The sequence below is a fragment of the Camelus dromedarius genome, chromosome 8 (assembly GCF_036321535.1).
Source record: "Camelus dromedarius isolate mCamDro1 chromosome 8, mCamDro1.pat, whole genome shotgun sequence".
NCBI lineage: Eukaryota > Metazoa > Chordata > Mammalia > Artiodactyla > Camelidae > Camelus > Camelus dromedarius.
This window is the reverse complement of record NC_087443.1, coordinates 3,632,824-3,658,717: the sequence shown is the minus strand read 5'-3', so window position 1 is coordinate 3,658,717 and position 25,894 is coordinate 3,632,824.

The window sequence follows — 25,894 nt, the reverse complement described above, 5'->3', positions numbered from 1 at the left end:
CCAATTTGTTCCTCTGCAAAATGGAGATACTAGGCTCTTTCCTGCCAGAAGCAAATGGATGTTGATAATAAACTGAGATAAGAGTAACATCGTGAAAGGGACACAGGATATGGACAGACGTGGGAGCTGCTGGTGCCTCCAAGATTTACTCGCCGTGTGACCTTGGGCAAGCTGCTTAATTGTTCTGAATCTGTTTGCCCACCAATAAAATGAAGCTAGTAATTCTTGACAGGTGTGTAACGAGCAAACAAGGAAGGTGCTGTACGCGAGAGCCCTTGGATAAGGAGAAAGTGCACTGCCAGTGGAAGGAGCTGTAATTATCAGCCTTGAATAAATGCATGTGGCTGTGATTGGGAAAGTGCCATGAAGGGTTCTGAAGACGTTCATTAAAGAGCTGATTCCCACCGTTCCTCCCCCTGCCCGGCGCGTAGGCTGCCGGCCTGCCCTGCACGGGCCTGCTAAGACCTCGCTCACTTCCAGAACAAGCCAGCGGCCAGAGGGCACGGGGACCCCGTGAGCCCACGTGCTCCCCGGGCGGGCATCGCAGTGATAAATCTCGTGTACTGACCCAGGAAAAAGCCCTGACAACAAAGCCCCAATTTATTATCTTAATAAATCACGAATTGTTCCTGCAGCAAATTCCTAAGACTCTGCAAAGCGTCACAGTCCCTGGGAAGAAAAGGGGGGGCCTGGCTGGACCAGAGCGGAGCTGTGCCCCCGGGCCCTGGCCGAGGCAGAGTGCACCCGGCTGCCCCCGGGAAACCGTGCCTACGAAACGCAGGTGTCTGGAGGGCCTGGGCTGCTTTCCTCCATAATCTAAAAGCCTTCCCTGTGTGCTGCTAACACCCGGGCTCCTTCCTCCCCAGACTGGCTCAGTGGGTTGGAGAGAGTGCTAAGGGGTATTTGGGTACCAGCACATCTTTAGCGAATAGCAACTATTTAGTGTATCATTTAGCGGCTTAATTTTTTTTAACATCATCCATTCTCCTCTATTCCTGCAAAGGACTGCCTGCATAGCCCATATTTAATGCTTAAATTAAAGTGAATTAAAATGAATCCTCTTGGGGGAATTGCACAGCTCCCTCTTGAGATAAGTGGAAACACCCCAGGGTGATATAAAATTGAGGTTGGGAATTGCTGAGTTGGAGTGCTGTGCTAATGAGGTGAAGGTCAGCGGTTCAGTCCCCATGTGACGGAAGCAGTTAATTTCACTCCGCCTCATGGCCTCAGATTCCACCCTTAACCCTGGCCATCTGCCTCCAAGATGAACCACTGGTCACCAGCAGGACAGAGCCACGCAAATCCATCAGCCCTGTAGAAAGACAACCCAAAGCATGACCCATGGATAGTGTTCCAGGATCTTTAATTTTGCAGATGAGAGCTCTGTTCCATTATTACTCTGTGTGAGAGTAAACACATAGAAATACAGAAGGGTCCAATGAGTCAGATGTCAGGGGGTCCATGATCTCTGAGGCATCACCCTACATTCCCAAGAGATTAGCTAACCTGTTGGAGAGACAGCTTAATAAGTGTGATGTGTATTTGCTGGTCACATAGGCAATGTCTGTTCATCCTGAAGAGGGGGAGAAGGGATGGGGGTCTCCACGAACAGAAACTGATACGAACATCACTCCTGTTTAGTTTGGAATAGACGATACCGTTTAGGGACAACAGATTGCCCGCCTCTCAATTTTATTTTTCCTTAGCTAATAGTAACACTAGCTTGCCTTCCCTGAACACACTAACTGATGGCATGAAAAAGAGCCCAACTGCTCAGCTGGATGAGGAAAGGGCATTCATCCCAGAGAAATGAAAACTTCTGTTCACACAGAAACCTGTCCATGAAGGTCCGTGAGCAGCTTTCTTTGTGACGCTCCCGACCTGGAAGCAACCCAGATGTCCTTCAGCAGGTGCCACTGTCCCTCTGTCTCGTGGCGTCCCACTCAGCCATAAAAAAGGCACAGACTCTTGACACAGAGAGCAACTCGGTCGAATCTGCCGGCAATTGTGCCGAGGGAGAGAGTCAAGGTTACATGCCGCAAGATTCCTTTTTTCTTAAATTCTTGACATGACAAAATTGCAGACGTGGAGGGCAGGTTAGCTGTTGTCAGGAGTTCAGGATGCGGGATGGCAGGGGTGAGGGGTGAGTAAAAGGAAGTAAGTGTGGCCGTAAAAGACCAGCGTGAGAGACCTCTGCAGGGTGGAAGGTTCGATGTCTTGACCGTCTCAGTGTCAGTATCCCCGTGTGACATTGTACAATAGTTCTGTAGACGTTACCAATAGGGGAACGTGAGTAAAAGAGACACAGATCTCTCTGTGTTATTTCTTACCACTGTGTGTGAATGTGTAAGCACCTCAAAATGAAAAGTTTAGTTTTTAAACCAGTCACCCTTCAGCTGTCTATGGTGGCGGGAGATGTGGTGCACACAGAGGTTCAAATCTGTTCGAACCCCAGGATCCGACCTTACTCTCATCCTCACGATGTGCCCCCTCTTGCCCTCCTCAGACGGAACCCACGTGTACCTAGGAGCAGGCAGGCTGCGCCAGGAGCTGCACCGGAGCGGCCGCACTCCAGACGGGAGGGCTGTGGCTGCCCTGAGAGTATGGATTTAGGGCAAGGAGAGGTAACGTGGTGCCGAGGCCCAGCGGGGAGATCAGAGGGCCGGACTGACTAGGGATGGAGCAGCAAACAAGGAAATAATCAGGCATCTAAAAGCACTTTTCACCAATAATGAGGCTGGAAACCTCACTGGGGGCCAGGCCACGGCTTGGCCACACAACAAGGATGGCATTAAGGTCCCAGTAGGCAAGAGGGACACTGATGTATCTCCTCCTTTGTTCAACAAATATTTAGTGAGAAACTCCCAGGAGCCAGGCATCGAGGCAGGTGACCAGGACGCACACCTGGTCCCTGGAGCTCACTGTCTAATAGAGGAGACAGGCTCGCGAGAGCACTCTGAGTTACCTCAGACCACGCAGCCAGTCCACGGCCAAGGCTGACAGCTTTCCTCCCCTGCGAGGTTCACTTCCGCTCAACCCGCCTCTTGTTCCAACCACTGTGCTTCGGAGATTCCTCCTCCAGGGCCGTGCGCTGTGCTGAATGGTGATTTTCTAGTACAGGTCAAATCCCAGGGCAGGTGAACTCCATTCGTTATCTGTAAACCCTAACTGGCAAAAGAAAGAAATCAGAGGGTGACAATTCTCTTAAAAAGAGGCCAGGTTTGCGAAAGTCTTCCCTGAAGGTCCTCTAGGGCAATTACAACGTAACAGCCCCAGGAGAACTCCTTTTCCACCCCACGTCCAGGCAGGCACCTGCCGCGGGACAGGAAGGACATCACCTCGAGACCCCGAAGGGAGCCCTGCAGAGCCTGGGGTACGCCCAGCAGTTTAGAGAAACCGAGTGTTAAGTAACCAGACTGTGACTGGAGCTTGTGATCTGTTTGTTTGTTTTAGTTTTCAGCCTCTGTCGTCGGTCAAATACTGAGGGACCAAGCAGCACACAGTATGCTGGGGCTGCTTGGAGCTGGGCTGACTCTCAGTCCTCATCTTACGTGACCTCCTGGCATCATCTGACCCAGCTGACTAGTCTCTCCTCCTGAAACAGCTCCTGCCCCTCCTCCCCCTCCCCCTCCTCCTCCTGGCCACAGCACACCTGTCTGGTTTCCCTCCAGCGCCAACGATCTCACCCAGAGTCATGATTGTAAATACCTTTCTTACACTGATGGTACCAAAGTCCTATCCCCAGCCCAGATCTCTCCCCTCAGCTCCGGCCTCAGAGATCCAACCATCCCGAACATCCGACTGGCATCTCCACCGTCGCGTTTCCAAAAGAGAACTCCTGACTCTCTCTCCCACGTACGGCTTCCCCAGTCACCCCGTCTTAGGGACCGGCGGCTGCGTTTTCCCAGGGTGGTTGGGTCTCTGAGTAAGTCAGACGGAGAAAGAAAACTACCATATGATGTCACTTATATGTGGAATCTAAAAAAATGGCACAAATGAACTTATTTACAAAACTGAGACAGACTCACAGACATAGAAAACAAACTCATGGTTGCCAAGGTGGTGGGGAGAGGGGGTGGGAAGGGATAAATTGGGAGTTCAAGATTTGCAGATACAAACTACTCTATATAAAATAGATAAATAACAAGGTCCTACTGTAGAGCACAGGGAACTATATTCAATACCTTTGAGTAACCTATGATGAAAAAGAATCTGAAAAAGAATATATGTATGTGTATGTATGACTGAAACACTATGCTGTCACCAGAAATTGACACAACGTTGTAAACTGACTATAACTCAATTTAAAAAATGCAAAAAAAAAAAATTGAAACGCCAGCCCAGTAGATCTCAGCACCCTCTTGACCCAGTAGACTTCAAGATCGGTGTTTACTACTGTCGTGGGAGGGATCCAAGTGAGGGTGGAGCCCCGTGACCACTCGAGCACCAAGGGCTGAGCGTCTCCAAGTCAGGGCCTTGTCCCACTGGCCACCGCCTGGCAGCGAGGTAAGCTGGTCCACAGCGGGATGCAGACCATGAGGACTGACTCCACGTGGGCCTCTCTGGACCAACCCAGCAACTGAAGGGAGCCTAAACAAAGAGCAGGGGAGCTCCTGGAGGGGCTCGCCTCCCCAGGTGAATGGGAGGTGCCCAGTGCCTCCTGGCCTTTCCTGGACACAACATCCTTCCCTTGGGCCTCCTTGGGGGAGCTTCCTGCCTGGTGGCCGAGGAATGTGGTTCAGGATGGTGAAGTAAGGCTGGTGGGGGGGTGCCCACCCCACATTCCTTGGCGCTGCTCCAGAACAGGCTTCCACCCCTGCACTTCTCAGCAGCCATGTCCCCGGGGGCCAAGGGCTTCCCTCCCATGGGTGCCCAGGGGAGTGACCCACCGGGAGGGTGTGGAAGAGGGACCTTCAGTGGGTCCCCTGTAAATACTTGAGCAAGAAGTGCTGTCAAGAGGCCGTAGCCAGGGGCCAACTTCCCTCAGAGCCAGAGCTCTAGAGAGCTTTTGTCTGACGAGGGTGTTTCCCCCACAGTGGCGGAGATGCCAGCCGCTCGACAAGATTCCACTTGATAAGGCAGGGCTGGCGAGAGTAGGTGCAGGGGAGCTCGGGGTTTCTGGCTGGCAGGTGGCAAGTGGCAGCCTGCAGAAGCTTCTGGCACCCAGGCCTTCCTTCCTACTGCCGAGCTCAAGCGACTCGGCTCCTAGAGGAGGCCCCCATGAGCACATCCAGAGAGCACGTGTCCGGCCCCACAGCACTGCAAGGGGAGAGATCCCTGTGCTCAGCAGGCGCTGGCTTAACCTCGGCTTTCCCGGGTGGCCCCTAAAAACGGTGGGCCCTCCCAGGCGCCAACTTGCACTCAGGGCCTGCTCTGGGGGCCATGAGGCGGAAAACCTCAGGTGTGGATGTGTTGCGGGGAGGGCGGGAGGAGGAACCCCCATCACCCTCTCTTCCACAGATCTATCATCGGCATCTTCCCGAGAGCCCGGGTGTGATTGTAAGTGGGTGGCGCCCAGATCTGAGCAGCTGTTGAGGTTGGAGGGGTAGTTATCACACCTCTGAGGCTCACCTGCAAGGACGGGAGTGAGGATGTCGGTGATGTAATGGGGGGTGCTGTTGTGAGGACGGAGGAAGAGGTGGCGTGTGTCCATCTTCTAGCCAGTTGGCCACATAGGAAACACTCAAGAAATGGTCCCCGCTGTCCTCGCTGGTTTGAGGAGAAAAGGGAGGAGGCGGGAAGCCATGTCCCCAATGGTCCAGAGCCCTGAAGTGTGGGGAGGCTTCGCTCTCGCTGCCCCACCCCCAGTGTCTTCTCCTCTTCGTTTACCAGACTCCGAGCTCCTTCCAGGCCCCTCGGTGCTCTCCTGCGCTCCTCAGAGTTTGCTGAGTCTCACTTCTTGCTTCCATGATAACACTCCAGGGTTTGTATTCTGAGCATTTGCATTCGCCTCTCCCGCCCATCACCAACACCTGGGTGCAGGGATTCTGCCGTGTTCAGTGTCATGTCCCCAGCTCTGTCCCTTTCCCTGCGCCGAGATGCCCAGTGAGCACAAATCTAGCCCTGGGCTCCAGCTCCACTTCAGAAAGTGCCTGCGGCCCCAACAGCCAGGACAAGGCTCACCCGTGTCTTGTGATGGCAGTGGAAATGGGGCAGTGGTCCCTTCTCCCATCCCTGCAGAGTGTTGATGCGACCACCATTCATCAGGCGGAGCGTGAACGGCGTGCAGGGAGCCAGGAGATGGATGGGAGGGCGCTCTGCATTAACGGCAGAATGACTGCAAACGTCGTCATCCCCCCTTCAAGCTCAGAGCCAGGCTTAGCCCTCATCACGTTTCCTCCAGGAACAAATGGCAGCCTCCCACCGTTAAGACAACGGTGAACACCAGGAGAGCTCCAATCAGGTCGCCTCCTGGTGCAGAGAGAGTTTCTGTCATTGGAGCTGGAACCGAGAGAAGGTGTGTCCAGTCCTCATTTCGACTGTGCGCCCAGGGGGCTTTGCCCGACCGCCGGATCTGATTCAGGTCCCTGTTGCTCTCTCTGCCAGCATTCCCCAGAGTGCACTGTCGTGGCCTCATCACATCATCTATGTACACTTTGTACAAGTATCTGTTCAGCATTCACTTCTCCTCTGTTCTACAGGTGTGAAGGCAGTGATGAATCCAAAGGGCGGATACAATCAACAACGTACACAATCAGCTCTCAGTGTTCTCATCCAGCAGGCAGTTCTTGCGTGTCCTCCACCTGCAGCGTGCTCCTCCAGATGTCAGCCAGCCAAGACAAGTGATGGATGGATAGTTTGTTAAATTAATACAAGACACTGAGCCGGGCTGCATGACTGTATTAGTTTCTCACTGCTGCTGTGACAAAGCGCCACCAACTCCGTGGCTTAAAACAAGAGAAATGTATTTGCCGGAAGTGGAAAACCCATCTCACAGGGCAAAGAGTAAGGTGTCAGCAGGACTGTTTGCTCCTGGGGGCCATTTCCATGCCTTTTCCAGCTTCTAAAGGCTGCTTGCCTTTCCTGGCCTCTTGCCCCTTCCTCCATCCCCCAAGCCAGAGTGGAATATCTTCAGACCCCTCCGTTTCTTTCCTTTTATTCCAACTAAAAAAAAAAAAAAAAAAAAAAAAAAACAAAAAAACAGTTGTTATGGGGAGGTAATTAGGTATTTATTTATTATTTTTAATGGAGGTACCGGGGATTGAACCCAGGACCTCGTGCATGCTAGGCACCTGCTCTGCCACTGAGCTATATATACCCTCCCCCCAAATCCCTCTGTTTCTGACCTTGCTCCGATGGTCGCATCTCCCTCTCTGACCTCGACCCACCTGCCTCCCTCTTATAAGGACCCTTACGATGACACTGGACCCACTCATATAATCCAGAATCATCTCACTTCAAAATCCTCAACTTAGTCACATCTGCCAACTCCCCCTTACCGTGTAAGCTAACATTCACAGGCCCCCGGGATCAGGATGTGAACAGCTTCGAGGGAGCACTGTTCAGCCTGCCGCAGTGAGCTAGGTGACACGCATCTGGAAATCTTTGAAGGAAGGAGGTTTCCTAAATCGCAGCAGTCTCTCCGAACTTCAAGATGCTTTTTATAAAGTACACATCCTCTGCTTTGAAATCACATCTTCCTTACTCAGATTGGAGGGGATGTTTTCTCATCAGCTCCGTGTGTTTGTGAAACATGCACAGGCTGTGACCACCCGTGTAGGAGCAAGGGGACCGCCTCCCGTGCTGGACTGAATTGTGTCCCCCTGCAAAAGATACATCGAAGTCCTCACGCCAGTACCTGGGAAGAGGGCGCTATTTGGAAATACGGTCTCTGCAGGTGTAATCAAGTTGACGCGATCCTAATGGACCGGGTGGGCCCTAAACTTAATGACTTGTGTTCTTATGAGGAGAGTGAGAGCTGGACACAGAGGCAGAGGCAGCGGAAAGGAGGCCGTGCGATGACCAGGCGTGCGCACGGAAGGGGTGTGCTCCCGCGACGCACTCATTTCAGACTTCCAGCCTCTAGAAGAAGGAAAGAAAAACACTATTTCTTTGCTTTCAACCACCCAGTTTGTGGTACCTTGTTACAGGGCCCTAGGAAACGCAGACAGCCCCCTCCCCAGCGCCTGCCCCAGGGGCTCCCAGGAGCAATGCCCAGGATGCAGCAGGAGCAGCTGTGAAGCACGCTGCCGGCCCCCCCCTCCCTCCCAGGCCGCGCCGTGTCCCTGCCGGCGCACACGCCGGACAAGAAGGAAAGGCTTTGCCGTCGGGAATGTGCCATTGACTCCCCCTTCCCTCCGACCGCCCTTACCCAAACAGACTCAAAGTCACCACTGTGAATTCACTTTTTTTCCCTTGTTTCTTGGAAAGCACCTCTCAGGACCATTTCAAGAAAAACAAATTGTGAGGTTTGCTTAGGATCTATTTAAAGGGAAGCATCGGGGCGACTTCCAATAACAAACCAGAGGCCAGTCGGAGCTTGAGGACAAGACTGGAGCCACTATAAGGGTGCGCGCGCTGCTGGCTGGGCTGGGGCAAGGCCCCCGCACACCCATCGCCTGGCACGCGCCCCGGTTCACTGGCAGCTCTGTCCCAGCCCTCCGCCCAAATGGACACAAAACTGCATGTTCACCAGAAAGAACTGCCAAGCAGTACTGCTGTAAGGGTTACCACCTTGGCAAGTTTTACAGGAACATTTTGAACCTGTAGGGCCCCTTTCACCCAGAAATCCCAAACCGCTTAGTTATGACTGGTTCTGTGTGTCCGAGGCCTCTTGCCAGCCCTCTGGGGTCTCCATCAAGGGAGCAGGAACTGTTCCCTTGAGAAGGATACACTCAAGCTGAGACCTAAAGGAAATGAAAGAATCAGAAGATGCAAAAAAGAAAAAGAAAGAAAGAAAGAAAAACACCCACAGCATTCTTGGAAGCGGGGAGAACATGTGCAAAGGTCCTGGGGCAGCAAAGCGGCTAGCCAGTGCCCAAGGAACTGAAAGAAGACCAATGTGACAGGAGTGGTGTGAGTACAGAGAAGCAGGGAGGAAGACGGCTGGACAGGACGGGCCGGGGCCAGGGCACAGAGTTTTACTCCAGGTTTGGATTTTATTCTAAGTACAATGGGGTGCTGCTACTGAGGGGTTTTAATGAGATATGGGGGATGAAGGATGTAATACCATCTCCTCCTTCACCCCCAGCTCCACCTCCTCCTCTCTCCTCTTCCCCTTCCCTCGTACTAAATCTCTCCTCCTCCCCCTCCCCCACCACTCCTCTTCTTTTTCTCTTTCTTTTCCTTCTTCTAAGATCATCACTTTTGGTGCTACATAAAGAGCAGACTGGAGGTGGCCAGAAGTTCCAGGAAGGAGGCATTTCAGGAGCAATGTCACGGGGACCTGCACTTGGGTGCAGGCAGGTGTCAGGAGACGAGGGCACAATCAGATGTGTACTGGAGTTGGGTGGACAGGCTTCACTGATGGGTGGGGGGAGTGCCTCCTGTGCCTGCCCTTCCTGGGGGCCTCTGCCCCACCACACAGTGGCACCCCCAGCTCACGGGCTCGCAGGTGGCCCTAGGGAAGGCCCTTCCTGGGAACATCCTCAGGGACTTAGTGCACTCAGTTCAGCTTCTCCCCACTGCTGATGGAGAACAGTCTGGGAGAACATTCCCCATGAGTAGGTCTAGGGGAGAGGATGGGGAGTCAGAAAATCTGGTGCCAGCTCTGGCTCTGCTGCCAATTTGCTGAACGACTTCAGGCCAGTCACCTAACCTCGCCGCGTCTCAGCCTCCGTGTCTGCAAAACGAAAGTCAGTGAGCTGTATTCCTCAGTCACTGATGGTGTTCCCCGGCCCACAGACTCAGCATGTCACCGCATTTCCTGGAGAATCTGCTTCGGATCCGGGTAACTGTGGGCCGAGGGGTTGGAAGAGATCGTTGGACACAGAGATCTAGACCAGCAGTCGTGCAGTGTTGAGTGAAAACTAGCTCCCGCAGGCTGGCACTCTCTGCTTAAACGCCATATTCCCGGACCTGGGTAAGAGACACGGGGATGGAAAGGGAGAGTAGATAGAGACGAGCCAGGGAGGAGCGATGGGACTTGGCCATTGGATGGACATGAGAAATGCAGACGAGCAAAGACTCCAAGATGGCGCCCAAGGCTGGGCCGCACGACAGTCTGCCACGCTACTCAGCGCACTGTGTGCGGCGCCTTTTGGATTTCTCTGGACATAAAGCCAAAGCCAGTGACTGCAGAGTCTGCACCTTCCCAAGCTGGTGAAGAACTTCCTGGAATGTCTGTCCCCCAGTGTCCCTCCTATGAAATGGTGCCAACACGGCTCTGTGACCTTGCCCAAGGGCTGGTGTGGTGACGACAGTCTACTGCATGAGCTGTGGGAGGCCGTGAAGGGATGCATGCTGAGTCCCCTCACTCAAGATCACTGGACCACCCCTCGCAGACGAACTCTCCGTCCTGCATCCATTCCACGTCCTCCCCAGGCGCCTCCTGAGACGCCTTCCTCCTCCCATAACCAGCACCCCAATACCGTCCTCTTCTCCCACCTGAGTTCTCTCCCTTCAAAGCTGCAGAAACGGAAGGCACGCAGAGAGGTCAGGAGAGGGGACCGAGAGGTGTTTACACACCTGGAGGGCAAGGACTGAGCCTTTTCCTTCCTTTCTTGTTCTCAAACTTCTCTGCACGTACTGGGAATTTTGGCTGTTGACGCATGAAATATTGACTTGTTTATGCTCTTGGCACCTTATTTGGGTGAATGTGCCTTTTCAAAATCAAGATGTTCTGGGTTTTTTCTAAAAAATATCCCAAAACAGAAAGGAGGACTGAGGGTAACCATATAAAAACAGTTTAAGCTGAGAAAAATAACCCAGTCCCACCAAGTCCCAAAGAGAACCTTGGTTTCCATGGGCGAGTCACAGCGGACAGGGCTCCTAGCGGTGGGTGGGATGGGGGCGCCTGCTCTCAGTCCAAACAAGCAAATATCCTCCCCAGACCCAGCCACCTTGCCCCACATGTTGTGGCTCCAATTTGCTTCCTGTTTTCGGCCCTCCCACAAATACATCTCACAGACTTTTTTTATTTTCATCTCCTCACCTTGAAAAGCACAGATTTGCAAGTGCGAGTATCTTAGTAGAGAGACAAATCCAGCAGGCATTCAAGACATTCAGGCGAGAAGAAATGCATCTCATCGGAAAATTTCCATTGCCAGCACTTTTTAAAAAAAATATTCCCAAGATAAATGGGTTTTTACTTGGAGGACTAAGGGCTCTGTGATTTTTCAAATCTTTTGCTGCTTCCACGAAGCCAAGAACATTGGTCACGCACTTGGCCAGCTGATCCGAACTCCAAAATCTTCTGCCCTTAATGAAAAGGCCTGAATTTTTCCTCCCCTTTGATAAATGTGTCTTTTCCCCTTCCCGGCAGTATTCAGCATGTGGGGTGGGCAGGCATGGTGCCTGGTTTATGCAAATGGGCGGAAGCACCTGGTTTACCAAGATTCTTCCCACTGCCTCCAAGAACCCTGCTCGGGACGACCCCAGAAGGGGGAAGCCGATGACCCAGGGACACAGTATCTAGGGGACTCAGAGAGCAAGTACATGCTGATGTGGATTTTAATGTTTATACATGTAGGTGGGACTGAGTGTGGACGGCGGGGGGAGGGGCCGTTAAAAGACCAAAATCTTAAGAGACTGCTTGACGATGTTATAAAAGTGAAATTAGGTGCAGAACTTCCCCTGGAAAAAAAAATTCCCCAGCTCTATAGCTGCCTCTCTCTGCCTTCCAGAAGCTGGAAGAGGGTGGCAAGGGTTTGGATGGAGGCCCAGAGGTGGAATTTGCAGCTCTCTTTCCCAAGGAAAGAATTGCAGCCCCTCAGGCTGGTACGGCAGGTGCTGTGAAATCGGCTGACAGGTCAACTTCAAGGTGATCTGCATGCTGGGGCTCCTCTCTGTGCAGCTAATCTCCCATCACACCTCTGGTGCCTGGTAAAGGCAAATAATTATGACTAAGTGTATAAAGTGGGAGGGTCTTGGCACATCTGTAATTATTACCTGGCAAGTCTCTGCGGAACCAGGGAGTTTCCCAGAGGGCCAGTGGGGCCATGTCTGCAGAGGGTAAGTCAGGGTGGGTCCTTCCAGGCAGCATCTGGCTGGAGGAGCCAGAATTCAAACTTCCGGACCTGGATGCTTGTTTTGTGGCATGGCTAGAGGACTCGGAGTCAAAGTTGCCAGGTTCCTCGGCTGTGAGAAACCTGGTTGAGATGTTCACAGACCTCCGTTAAGCGTCTCAAAGTAAACTGAGCATAATTCCCTTCCAGCAGTGCCGTCCCACAGAAATATAATGTGAGCCCCGGGTGTCATTGTTAATTTCCAGCAACCTTGTTTAAGACGAAGAAATAGGGAAAGATTAGTTGTAATAATCTAACTCAGATGGCCAAAAATATTATCATTTCATCATTAAATATAAAAAGTTTCATATAAATATAAAAATGATTCATGAGATCTTTTTTAAAAATTTTCATTCTTTACCAAAGTGTAGTCGGTTTACAATGTTAGTTCCAGGTGTAAGGGCAAAGCGATTCATTTATATGTATACATACATATATATTTTTTTCAGATTCTTTTCCATTACAGTTCATGATCTTTTTTTAAAAAAAGAAAAGCTTTATGAAGATATAATTCACATCCTATACAATTTACCATTTTAAAGTATACAATTCCATGGATTCTCGTACAGTAACAGAGTTGGGTAACCATCGCCACCATCAATTTTGGAACATTTGCATCATCCCAAAAAGAAATTCCATACCTATTACTAGTCATTCCTAGTGAGTGGGTGTTTTTTTGGTTTTTGGTTTGTTTGTTTTTTCACATTAAATCATTCACAGTATAAGTGAATGTGGACCAGTCCCATTCAAGCTCCCAAGTGCTGTAAAGATGACACAGACCTGGGTTTCCACTTCACAACATCCTGGCTTCCCAGAAACGTGTCACAGAGAGTAAATGAAATTGTGACCCATGACTTTTACTTGACCTAAAATGCTCACACTCTTAATAAAATGAGAATGCCTAAAAGTGTCTTTTGAATAGTCCCAAACAGGTCCGAAGGCCAGATTTGGCTCATTCCTTCAAGGGCCAACAGCTACAACCAAAGCATTGTGACTTCGGTGAGTCCGTTTTTGCCCCTCACAATGGAAAAATAAATAAAACTGGATTCCAATGGCTCCACTCCTTCGGGTTGCTCACCAGCCTTTGGTTGAGCGCACACACGTGTTCACGGGCTGTGTGCCAGGGAAGCTGGGCACAAAGACTGCCCTCGAGGACTGCCTAGTGACAGTCGAGCAGGCCGAGGATGCAGGCGGCATGAGCTGGGGCAGCGATGGCTATGCAGCCGGGGGCCACCCCATCCAGAGGCTGCCTGGATGAAAGGCTCTAAGCTTGCATCCTGGACGATGGCTGGAAATTCTTCAGGGAAGCCGGCAGGAAGGCAGGAAGGGGAGGGACAGGAAGGAAGTAGCAGGTACAGAGCCTCCAGCCGCCCAGCTGTTAGGGAAATGCAGAATATTAGCATGGAAGGAACCACCCTTGGTGGACGGTCTAGAGCTGTATGGTCCAGCTGCGATGCAGTGCAAAGCTTACATGTGGTTTTTTTTAGTAGTCACTTTCAAAGATGTGAAAAGAAACAGATAAAATTAATTTTAATAACACATTTTTATTTAACCCACTTTTCCCAAAATCCTTTCAAAACGTGATACCTTCCGTTCTTTTTTTTAACCTAAGTCCTCAAAATGCAGCTTGTGACTTCCACTCACAGCACATCGCAATTTGGAGCAGCTCCGTTTCCACTGCTCCGTAGTCACGCCCGGCGGGTGGCTGCCATATATGGCTGCACAAATCTAGCTGTGGGTGTGTGTATAGGAATCATAACTTCTCAGATTCTTGAGTCCCAAAGGGAAATCAGACCAGCTTAAAAAGAGAGAGCTAGGGATGAAGAGGGAGGCAGAGTCCTCCAGCCCCTTTTGGGGGGCCAGCATCCCTCGCTGGGCGCTATAATCCGTGTGTGAACAAGAGGCAGCAGCTCCTCTCGGGCGTCCCCAGGGGTGTCTGCCCAAACAGCGTAGAGATATAGAGCCAGGCACGGGGCACTGAAGAAGGCTGGCTAAATTTTGCCAAGGGTCTGGACCCCGGATCACAAGGGTGACCCAGAACACTGGCGAGTGCACCTGCGGCGGGGGGTGCTTGGCACTGAGCCAGCGCAGAGGTCACCCCGGGTCACGGGCGGAGGCTGCCTAATGTGGAAATGTTTGGATCCGGAGCAGGGCCAGCGGGGCCAGCGCTGCGGGCAGCCAGGTGGCCGGCAGGGAGGAGGAGGCGGCCAGGCGGCGAGGCCAGGAGTGCAGCCGCTGACAGTAAGCAGGCGCGCTGAGGACCACGTGGACCGCAGCGCCGGGCTCGCCAAGACCCCGACTGCGCCTTTCCTAATAAGTCTGGCAGCGCCTCTGTCCTCTCTCCCAGGTCTTATTTAAGAAGGAGGGGTGGGGTGCTGCAGGGGAGAAAGACCAAGCCAAACGCAGCGAGGGTTTGGAAGGCAGTCCTCCTCTGCCTGGGCCTCTCCTCTCCAACAGATCGGCTTTGTGAATGAATGGAGAGGGCGCTCTCTCCAAGACGGCTCCCCACCCTTTGGGCACCCACCGCACTCCAGATGTTGGGCTGGTCTCAGCTGCTTCAGCCCCTCTCCCTGGGGGGAAGCGGGGAGCCCCCGAGCTTCCCTCCCCCGTTCCCCTCCCCCTGCGCCCCCTGCCTCCCCCTCCCTGGACGGGCACCACCCACCTAACTTCAGAAGGCAGTCCACCCTCCCAGCATCTGGGTCTGGCTGGGGGATCTGCGCGCTGCCTGGCTGCCTCTCGGCCCCACACAATCCCCGCGGGCAGGATTACAACACGTGTGTGTTTGGGTCAGGAGCACTTTTGAACTATGGCTCCAAGAAAGAACAGCTTGTACGGCGGCTCTGAGTCTCCCAGCAACAAAGAATGTACAACAAAGAACGATTAGCCCTCGCTGGCAAAACAATTTTTTTAAAACAGTGCGGCATGGTCTCTTTATAGGGTCCTGGAGCGAAAGCAGCTGGATGGAGCGGCGCCCTCCCTGCCTGGACACCCAGCACCCAGGCACTCCCGCTCGGGGCTTCATGACCTTGGCTTACTAACAGGCCCTGTAACGCGATTACCGGGGGCGTGGTGGGGGGGCTTCCAGGGCCAGGTGTGGTTGAAGGTCAGCTGCTGGGGGACGGGGGCTCTCCTGCCATTGGAAGCAGGTTACAAAGAATAACTTTCCTGCCCGAGGGTTTGTAGATGATTAACCTGTGTCTGTCTGTTAACTGGAGAGTTAATAGTTATTCAAAGCCCTCTTTGATAATGAGGGCGGAGGGGAGAAAATGAATATGTTAACCATTAATCGAGGGAAATGCCATAAAAGTTAGGATGGAAAACACTGCAGCTTGGGAGAGGAATTCACAGGCTAGCCCGGTGGGGACCGAGGAGGGGAGAGAGCAGAGTGAGGCCATAAAGTTCATGCATACTTAGAGCAGGGCTGGCTTTTTGGGTTTTTTAAATCCTTTTCCTTGTTACGTTGCTCGGAGGAAACAGAATAGGGATAACAAAATAACAAACATGGGAACGTTATAAATAAAGCGGGTTTTACTAGCTTTCTTGCTCCAGCCTCCCACAGCTGCGACTGTCCCCTGTATGACTCCTTCTCTGGGCCTCTTTGGGGAGAAAGAGAGGAGTCCAGGCAGTTCCTGCTTAAGAAAGCCAGGGTGTCCAGGAAGCTGGCGCCGAGAGGTGTGTGTGCAGCCACACTGGCCTCTCCCCGGGGCCACCCTGGCCAGCGCCTCGGTCGCTGACCCGAGACAGCCCGCTGGGCCCCAGAGCGGCCTCACCCGGGGAGGGGCTGCCTGTTGGCTGCCCTGGGCCTTAGCCTTGGTTTCCTGCAGCCGGGTTGTGACACCAGGTCCCCTGGGTGTCCTCACAGCAGGGCCAGCCCAGGAAACAGGAAGACACCGGGCGCAAAACTCTTGCTTTACACAGACAGCTCCCAGATACCCCACCACCCCTCAGAAAATTTCTGAGTGTCAGCCCAAGCCCGTGTGTTTTTTAAAAGCTAGTTTTAATGTGCATCCAGGGTTGAATTGCCCTTGAGAGGCTGAAGGAGCTGAGGCCACCCAGGAGGCCAGGCTGGGAAGGGGGACCTTGGGTGCAGGGCTCACTGGGTAAGGTGACGTATGACTTGGTGGTCCAGGAGCATGATGGCAAAGGGAGGGGTGTGTGACAATTGTGGACAGTCAAGAGGTCTGAGCAGCACTGCAGTGATGCTGTGGGGACCACAATGGAGGGACCCCCACCCTCCTCCCCTCTGGAGACACTTAGAAAGACATGGGTGATGCTATGGGTGCCTTCGGATCCCCCCCACCCCGCCCTGTCCATCTGGATCCTGGAGGGACACAGACCAGGGAGACTGACTTCAGGAAGGCATGCCCAAGAGCACGTGACAGAGGACATTCGTATGATAACTCATCCACCTGTGCGGGCAGAGAGAGAGACAGCTCCTCTCCCAGCTGTGTTCTCAACCCGCTCAGTGAATGAGAGCCTCAAATCCTCCATCTGTTAAATGGAATAATAATTCTACTTGCCGCACTATGAATAGAAAGTTTTCCCCAAGTGCTTTGGGCTCACCTTTAAAGGAATTACCTAAACCTTAGCACACTCACTGCTGGGTTTTCTTGGCCACTGATCAACATAAATGGGTAATAATAAATTCCACTATCTATCTTTGTTGAGAGATTAAAAGAGAGAGAGAATCCCACAGGACCTTGGTTCTAAAGTCCTCTGCTCTAGAAAATCTCTTCTGGGGAAAGGGTCTGAGGATTCACCCAGGGCTGACAGATGGCAAGAGATGTCTCTAATATTTTGGTTTTAAAAACCCCCTTCCCCGAACCATCTAGACTACTGCATTCTCCACAGAGGGTGAGAACAGAGTTGAGTTATTACTTGGCTTTGGGACCCTGTACAAACATGGGGTGGATCCCAGGTGCATTTACTCACTCACTTATTCCTTTATTCCATAGCACCATACAGAGCATTCCTCACAGGCTCCCTACGAAGCATCCAGCCACCAACCCCAGGTGGTTTGCCACTGTCTGACCCCACACCAGCTCTCCCTGGCTGGGCTGCCCTCGGAGTCCGGTGGCCTGCCTGGCACCCTGACCCCCGCTCACATCTCTCACTTTCTCTGGTGCCTGGGATGAGGGGGCTGCCAGGCAAATGAAAGTTTTTTTCTGGTCTGTGTGTGTGTGTGTGTGTGTGTGTGTGTATGACACTCAAAGACCAAAAGCGAGAGAAAGAACAGAGGCTCCAGCAGTCACTCCGGTACCCTAACATGGGACCCTTCCTGGGGGTGAGGTCGACAGTGCTCCCGTCCAGGTAAAACCTCCCATCTCCCTAAGGAGTTTGTAAGGTTCTCAGGCAGAAGGACCTGAATTCCCTATCCTGCAGGGCTGTTTACACGACAGGGTTCTGTTGAATGGCAACTGAATAAATGATTGACTCAGGGGATCTGAGACACAGACCATTCACTCTGAGCTCCTGCTGACGTGGACAGATGCTGAAAGAGGCAGCCCTTGTCCTGCATAACGCGGGGCTGCTGTCTCCCACCTGGACTGAAGGTAGCAGGCGCCGAGTCAGAACAGCAGCGAAGACGCCGCCCCTGGAGCTTCAACGCCTATAAATTAACCCGAAGCGTTGGCTCATGGGACTGGGCCGCCACTTGCCATGGTTTGTAAAGCCAGATCCAGGAAGAACCAGACTGGAGGTGCCCTCTTGTTCCTGCTTAGGGGCTTAAAAGGCCCCCGGGGTCACCAGGGCATTCTCTCCCTTTCCTGCATCTTCCGTGGCCAGCCGGGAAACCAGCGCTCCCTGGGACTCACCTAAGCAGAGCCAACCTGTCTGTTCACCTTAAGGAAGAGCGTTTTACAAGCAGCTCCGTCCAACCATAGCGTGGGCTGCCTCCCACCACAGGGAGGGTAGGCCCCCTGTCTGCTAGCAAAGACCACACCACATGCCTGCGATGCCGTGAAAGGCCCCCCACCCCTCCCCCGCCGGGTGAGCATTTGCACCTGCCAACCGGCCTCTAGGGTCTCTTCCAAACTGAAGATCCTTTGGTCCTGCGGTTTCAGGTCACGGGGCTCTGGACAGAATAGTCGTGAGACACAGACTCTGACCCCGCAAGAAAGAGCAATGGTTGAGAAACGCAACTGATGTGGTGTTGGAACCATCCTAACTAGCAGACCCAACGTGTGCCCGCTCGTCCGCTCCACGGGCGTGGAAGCTGGTCACAGGGTAGGCTGAGCCAGCTCGACCCCGCAGGTGTCCCTGACACTGTGTAGCGATGGCTTCCCTCCGGCCGGACTTCTGTTCTGCTGTCACCACCTGCCTCCCCGCCGAGCACCTTCCGCATTATCTGAAATGTGCCTTCGGTACACCATGTGTGTGAAAGGCGCTCACATAAAAGTGATTTTATGGCTCTGGCTTGGGTTTGTCAGCCAAGCAAACAGAAAGATCTCAGGAATAAAAGGGGCAATAAAATAATTACACGATGCTTTGAACTCATACTAAACGCCATCTGTATTTCAAAGTCCTCAATGGGTTTTACAAACAAGTTCAGAACTGTCTTTCCAGCCCCATAGTATCGGTGGGGAAACTGAGTCACAGCACCAGGAGGGCTGGAGAGCGCATAGGGTTAGTTCGGTGGGAGCGCACACCCCCTCCCTGACCAGATCTTTGCTCTGAGCGTAAATGTACAGACTCGGATCCGCAGGGGTGAATTCTACCCACACAGCACGGCTGAGCTCCAGCGGTGGCTCGTGGCCTCTGGAGCTGATAATGGTAATAAGGGTGTAGAGCAGTCTCCACGCTGACTGTACATCAGGCAGCACCGCGCCTGCGTCTCACTGCAGTCCGGTGAGCTTGGTATTGTCACCCTCCTGTGCACGTGGGGACAACAAAGTGTAAGGAGGCGAATGCATTTGAACGGACTCCCCCCCACCTTGGAGGACGAGATGCCAGGATCTGGTCCCAGAACCTGCCTGTGAGCAATGAGGGATGCTGACTTCTGAGGAAAAGGACCCAGGCCACCAAGTTTTAGTTCATCACTCCAGTCCTCATTCCAAGGACAGATTCTGACAGGTTTCCCTTAGAGGTTAAGGAAACCGTTTAGGAGATAAACAGCTAATGAAGAAAACCAGGAGGCGAGCCAGAGCAGCATTGCTAAAGTCGTAAATATAAAGAGCTCCAAAAAATTACAGGAGATTGTTAAGATGATGGAGGATATTCTCAAGCACTCATTGTTCTTGTTATCGTGCTATATAAAATTTGAAAACTGTCCCATGGAATGTATTTCAATTGTCTATGATGGGAGGAACTTCGGAGTCCAAAAGGGGACCCGGCTGGCTGAAGCACCCCCCACCCTGGCTGCCATGGCACCTAGCTGCTCCTTCCCGGGGGCACACACAGCCCCTCCCGGCTCCCAGCGGGACTCTGGCTAGCTGCCCACCCACCCACCTCCCCTTCCTCCTGGGCAGGCGGGGCTCCGCTTCCCAGCCTCCCTTGCAGCTAAGTAAAGCCAGGTAACCGGGTTCTGGCCAGCGGAACGGATTCCGGCCAATGTGACTTCTGACCAATGGGCATTTCTCAGCTGTCTTTCACTAACGTCAGTCTCCTGGATGTGAGCACCTGGGTGGCGGGTCTCGGATGCCTCGTACTGAGGATGCCTGAGGTTCCACCAGCCTGGAATCTAAAGGACTGGGTGGAACAGAACCCCTTTCCCACGACCTGCCGCTTTTCAGGCACAGATGATTTGCTGTTTAGAGCCATCCTAACGAACAGGTCCACCGGGAGCAAGCAAATTCAATTCATGCAAAAGCTGGTCATGTGGATAGCTTAAAAAAAAAACTTGGAACCGTTTCGGGGACAGTTATAATATGTTCTCAAATGTCATACAATGTTAAAATAGCTAGCATTACCTTAACTAATAGAGCAATTTAGAGATAAGAATCCATCGTCTCGGGCTGAAAGTGAGAAGTTCTATAGCCATCACCCCCCAACACAGTGGAAAGAAACCCGAGGCACAGAAATACCCCATTATTTCCCCTCTTTGTTGAGTTAGTGGCCTGTGACAAAACGCAACTCCTTCAGTTCCCTTCCCGGACACTCTAGGTTGAGGATGACAAATTGGCTCTGTCCTGAAGCCACCTCCACGACCTGCACTGAGAAGGATTCTGGGGCCAAGTCAGGAAAGGGTATGGTGGTCAACAGACGTTCTCGGCCAAGTGTGGAGAGAGGCTGTGTGTGCCCGCCTGTCCCCAGACAGATTCCTTCAGAATCACTCAGGATGCCTGTTTGCAATTCAATCTCCAAGCCCCAACCCTCATCTTCCTAAAATTTACTGAGTTAAAATCTCAGGGTGTGGGCCCTGGAAAGCTCTATTTTTATCATGTTTCCATGGAATTGCGATAAAGAGCTTTGGAAGTCACCCACGAGAATGCAGGCTCCTACACAAGGCACTGTAGCACAGGAGAAAAAGTTCCAGGCAATCTTCACCCCCTGGAGTTGGGTGACCCCGGCTGAGTCACTTAACCTCTCTGTGCCTCAGTTACCTCATATTTAAATTAGGGATAATAATAGCCCCTTCATCGTAGGAATATTAGGAAGATTAAATGAGATTTTACATAATAAACACTCAACAAATATTAGCTTTTATTGTATGATCTTCTTCTAAGCATCTAGAAGACGTATTTTGCCCACTGGTGTTGACACAGGTAAAAACACTGTTTTCTGAGATTTCCAGGTGCCCTGGGCAGCACAACTTTCCCCAAACAGTGTGAAAGATGGAAGCACTCAGGGCTCCGGGCAGCATGCTCTTTGCTCCCCACTCACTGCTGCCTCAATTCCACATCCGAGCTGGGTAAGGACCTTGGATAGGGAGCAGCATGTTGAGAGGAGCCTAGAGGAGAGGGGTGCGTGTGGATGCTGACTTGGTCGTGACGGGGAGGGTCTGAGTGCCCGGGACAGTAATGCCAGTGACCATGCTGGTCATGGCCATGGCAGGAAGACCTGTCACAGTGGCACATGATGGCGGCATGGTGGCATGCTGGCGGACAGTGTGACATGGGTGTCAGAGAACCACAGGCTAGGTCTTCCTCAAGCAAGAACTCCTCGCCTTAAGAGCTCGTCTGGATCGTGGCAGACTTACTATCTCTGCTTTATCGAGAGTCACACCCCAGCTCTTGGAAGCCATCTTTGAATAATACGATGATGCAGAAAGGAAAAGGAAAACTGCCCTCCTTGTGCCCCTCAAGACACAAGCAGACCGAACTCTTGGTTCTAGTTAACTTCATCAGGGAAGGAACCAGCTGAAGGATAACTGGTAACTCCCAAATCAATGCAGAGGTTTCCAGGAAGGAGCAGGAAGCAAACCACACCAGGATGTCAGCTGGTGGTCCAAGTCAGACGCGACCGCAATTTGATGACAGCAGTGGCTCCTCCGGACCCCGAGCACCCTGCTGGTACCAGGGCACCCCTGCGCACAGTGGCTGGAGGCTGGGACGTCCATCCACCCCCTGGCGAAGTCTGCAAACCCCCAGGGCGTCTCCTCAACCCACACTCAGAGTCCTGGGGGTGCTTCCCACTGGCCAGGCTTGGGTCCTGTGGCCGTACCCTCCTGCCAGGGGTCCAGGAGAGCAAGGAGCCAGCATTTTCTGTTTCCTGGCTGGTGATGGAGCCCAAATAGAAGTGGGTTCCAAGGCAGGGCAGCCAAAAACCAGGAAACGTTTACTGCATCCAGCTAATCCTGGCTCTTTGCCGCCATGAACACATGGAAAAGCAGAAAACCGACGTCTAACTGCTGGGCTTCTGTGTCCCTGGGCCCTTATAAGCAGGATGAGAGCGTAGAGGAGACCAGGCTGCCAGGGAGGAAAGGACATGGTGGTTGTCCGGTACGTGATCGCCTTTTCAGCGATATGTCTAGAGCCCAGGGGACCTCAGCCAGTCCCAGGCAACGGGCTTGAGTACAAAGCTGCTGACTGGGAAGCCAGTGTGACCGCGGGACCCCGGGTGGTCGGGAGCCCCGGTGTCCCAGCCCCACAGCCCCGTGGAACCGCTCCCCAAACGAGGAGTCAGGAAGTCTGAGCTCTGGCCTGGTCCTGTCTTTAGCTCCTGGCACAGCTTTGAGCAGGCCTTTCAACTCCTGTGACTCAGTTTACTCAATTGCCAAATGAGATAATCACGTGGAGCTCAAAGGGCTTTGGAAATACTCTAATGGGTGTTTATAAAGCACTTTGTAGGAGTTTATAGTTACTTGAGCTGGGAAAGGAATTACAAATTATTCTGGAGTAAACAGTATTTACGATCCGGATTTTCACCAGTCAACAGGTTTTGCTGGATGTTGACAAGAACCATTGTAACAGGACACCCCGAGGTTCCATCAGTGCAAACTGGTTTCATGCGAAGCACCTCTCCTCCCTGAAAAGCGAATTACATGCTTCAGGGGGTCATTTGTGCATCTAATGTCCATTTCATGACTAATGAGCTAACGGAACAACTGAAGTCAGAAATAGAAGCCTGACACTCAGCTTTCTTCCTTTCTTTCTTTCTTTCTTTCTTTCTTTCTTTCTTTCTTTCTTTCTTTCTTTCTTTCTTTCTTTCTTTCTTTCAGGGCTTGGGGATGAAGAGAATAGGGATGTTTCAAAAGCCAGATAAACCTGATTTCTCTCCAGCTACATCGTCCAAGGCACACACTTCTGCTGGAACTTGCACTGCCAATGATGTTAAAGATAATCATTCACGAAGAAATACACATGTATTTCCTTTGGAAAGTTGGAATGAAAAAGGAGAGTACTTGTGTGTAGGGAGGGAAAGAATGAAACGGGGTGAGTCCCTGCACCAAGCTCTGGGCTTCCCCTCGCCCTGTTCCCCCGCCATTTGCACAACCCCATGGGTGCAGACATTCTAAGCGAGGTCAGCTGCCCGCTAGCGAAGTCACCCACGGCCAGGGCACAGCCGATCATGCTTATGCCAGCTGTACCCATCTCTGATTCTGTGTTGTCACTGCCACTGCTACACCACCATCCACCTGGTTACAAAGTACACAAGGGCTGTACAAGTATCCCAAACGCTCTTCTGTTCCGGTACCCAACAATCAGCACCCTCAGCCACCAGCCGAAGGATGCAGGCAGGATGTGGAGGATGAGTGAGAAAGGGAGTTTTGGGGGCAGAAGTTGGGGCTCTCTGGCTTTTCTTGGGTTGGCAGGAGGAGAAGGGGGTGGGGCGGCAGGAAAAGAGGGACTCTTCCAACTGTATTGCCCTTTGTTTTAAAGACCAGCCTGATTCTGCAGAATCATTTAACGTGAGCCATGAAACCTCTTCCCCCGAATCATTGCCCGGAGGAGGGGCTGGGCTTCCTACCTCCGACCCACAGTTAGAAGGAAGATGGAAAAATGGAACCTGGCATCTTAGAAGACAGTGTCCCTGTCCACAAAGCCACAAAGCGTTTGCCTAGAAGAGAGAGAACACACCCACAGAACGAGTCGGGTCCAGAACATTTCCCACACACCCCCCGCCTGGCCCTCACGACCCCCATGGTCTGACGGCCAATCTCCATTCCCATCACAGACTGTCCCTTCCAACTCACTCAGTGCACTTCCGCTGGAATCCCCACCCTGTGCTACGTGTGATGTTTATCAAAGGATGCGAAGGACTCATCCCTGGCCTCAAGGAGTTTATCGTCCAGAGGGGAAGCAGAAAAAAAACATGATATTCATTCCAGAAAAGTGTTTTAGAGGGGACATGAGTGGAAGTGCCCTGGAAGAACATTCCATGCTGCTCAATTCAAGCAGACGCCTTGCCGTGCAAAAAAAGCCTTATGTTTGCAGCTCCAGGCGTGGGCTGTCACGTCCTCTCTGTCCTCAGTGTCTTCCAGGCCTCAGCTCCCTTTGGGTGAAGTCTTTGTCCCCTGGTGTGTCATCGATGCTGCCTCATCCAGGAAGTTTCCCTCAATGCCTCCCACTCTCTCTCCTTGGAGCTCTTATAACTCTGCTTGGTGTCTCCTTTTTGGCCCTTCTTCTTTTCTGCCCAGTTATTCACACATTTGTCTTTCTGCCCAGATAGCACTGCCCCGCCCCACCAAGGGCGGGGACCATGCCTCGCACAGGGGAGGTGTTCAGTAAATACTTGAGGGCTTCAGTCAAACCCTACTGAAAATCTTATCAAGTGAAATAATGAGGGGACGTAATTCTACCTACTGACATTAAAAGATTCCTGTAAGAAAGTACTGACTTTAAAAATAACTGAATCACCATGCTGTACACCAGAAACTAACACAACATTGTACATCAGCTCTGCTTCTATAAACAATTTTTTTCAATTTAAAAAGTTTTAAGGGGGACGGTAGAGCTCAGTGGTAGAGTGTGGCCTAAGCATGCATGAGGTCCTGGGTTCAATTCCCCGTCCCTCCGTTGAAAAACAAACAAATAAATAAATAAACCTAATTACCTCCCCCTAAAAAAATTTTTTTTAATTTTAGAAAGTTAAAAAAATTTTTTAATTAAAAAAAAATTTTATTGAGGTATAGTTGATTTACAATGTATAGCACAGGGAACTATACTCATATCTTATAATAACTTATAATAAAAAAGAATATAAGTATAAAACTGAATCACCATGCTGTACACCAGAAACTAACACAACATTGTAAATCAACTATGCTTCAACACATTTTTTTTAATTTAAAACATTTTTTAAAATTTTTGTTGAATTATAGTTGATTTACAGTGTATAACACAGGGAACTATGTTCAGTATTTTATAATAACTTATAATGAAAAAGAATATGAAAGAATATAGATGTATAACTGAATCACCATGCTGTACACCAGAAACTAACACAACATTGTAAATCAACTATACTTTAACAAACTTTTTTTTTAATTAAAATTTTTTTTATCGAAGTATAGTTGATTTACAATGTACAGCACGGGAAATTATATTCAATATCTTATATTAATTTATAATGAAAAAGGATATGAAAGAATATATAAATGTATAACTGAATCACTATGCTGTACACCAGAATTAACACAACATGGTAAATCAACTTCAATAAATATTTTTTAAAAATTAAAAAAAAAAATTTTTTTTGGAAGCAGATAGTAAGTTAGACCATGCAGTCTGATGGCACGTCCGTAAATGTAGGTGTGTGTGGTTTCAGTCGGGTCCCAGCAGGACGCAGTGTCCATCCATGCGATTCCCATGAAGCAGCCGTAGTGAAGGGCCCACACGGGGAGCCGTGGGCACAGGTCAGTGGGCAGACAGGAGGGGGACGCCCAGACCAGCGCCAGGGAAGCCGTCACGGCCGTGTGCACGAAGAATGAGGAGGAGATGCTGTGTCCCGGGCCTGGTCAGGACTGGAACCTCGCAGGAGGGGCCGGGAGTAGAAAGTGAAGTCCACTGGGATGTGGTGGAGAAAAGAGCAGGGTCCCGGCTTCACTGCCTTCTACAGGCCTTGTTCTGGCCGGTGCGTCCCACTGGCTGGACGTGACAGGGAGCCAGGGCGGGGAGTGCGAGGGAGCCCGGGCTATGCCACGCCGGGCAGGGCTCCGGGGCACGGGGCAGGGCAGGGAGGCTGGAGGCGGTCTGGAGCTCCGCGGAGGCTGCGCAGGACACACGCAGGACAGGGAGCCAAGGGTGTTCCAGGAGCTGCGTGGCAGTGCGGTTATGAAGGCCGGTCACCTTGGTCCTCGTTCCTTTTCTTCACTGAGTTTTTTCACGATGAGCATACCCTGTCTCCATGAC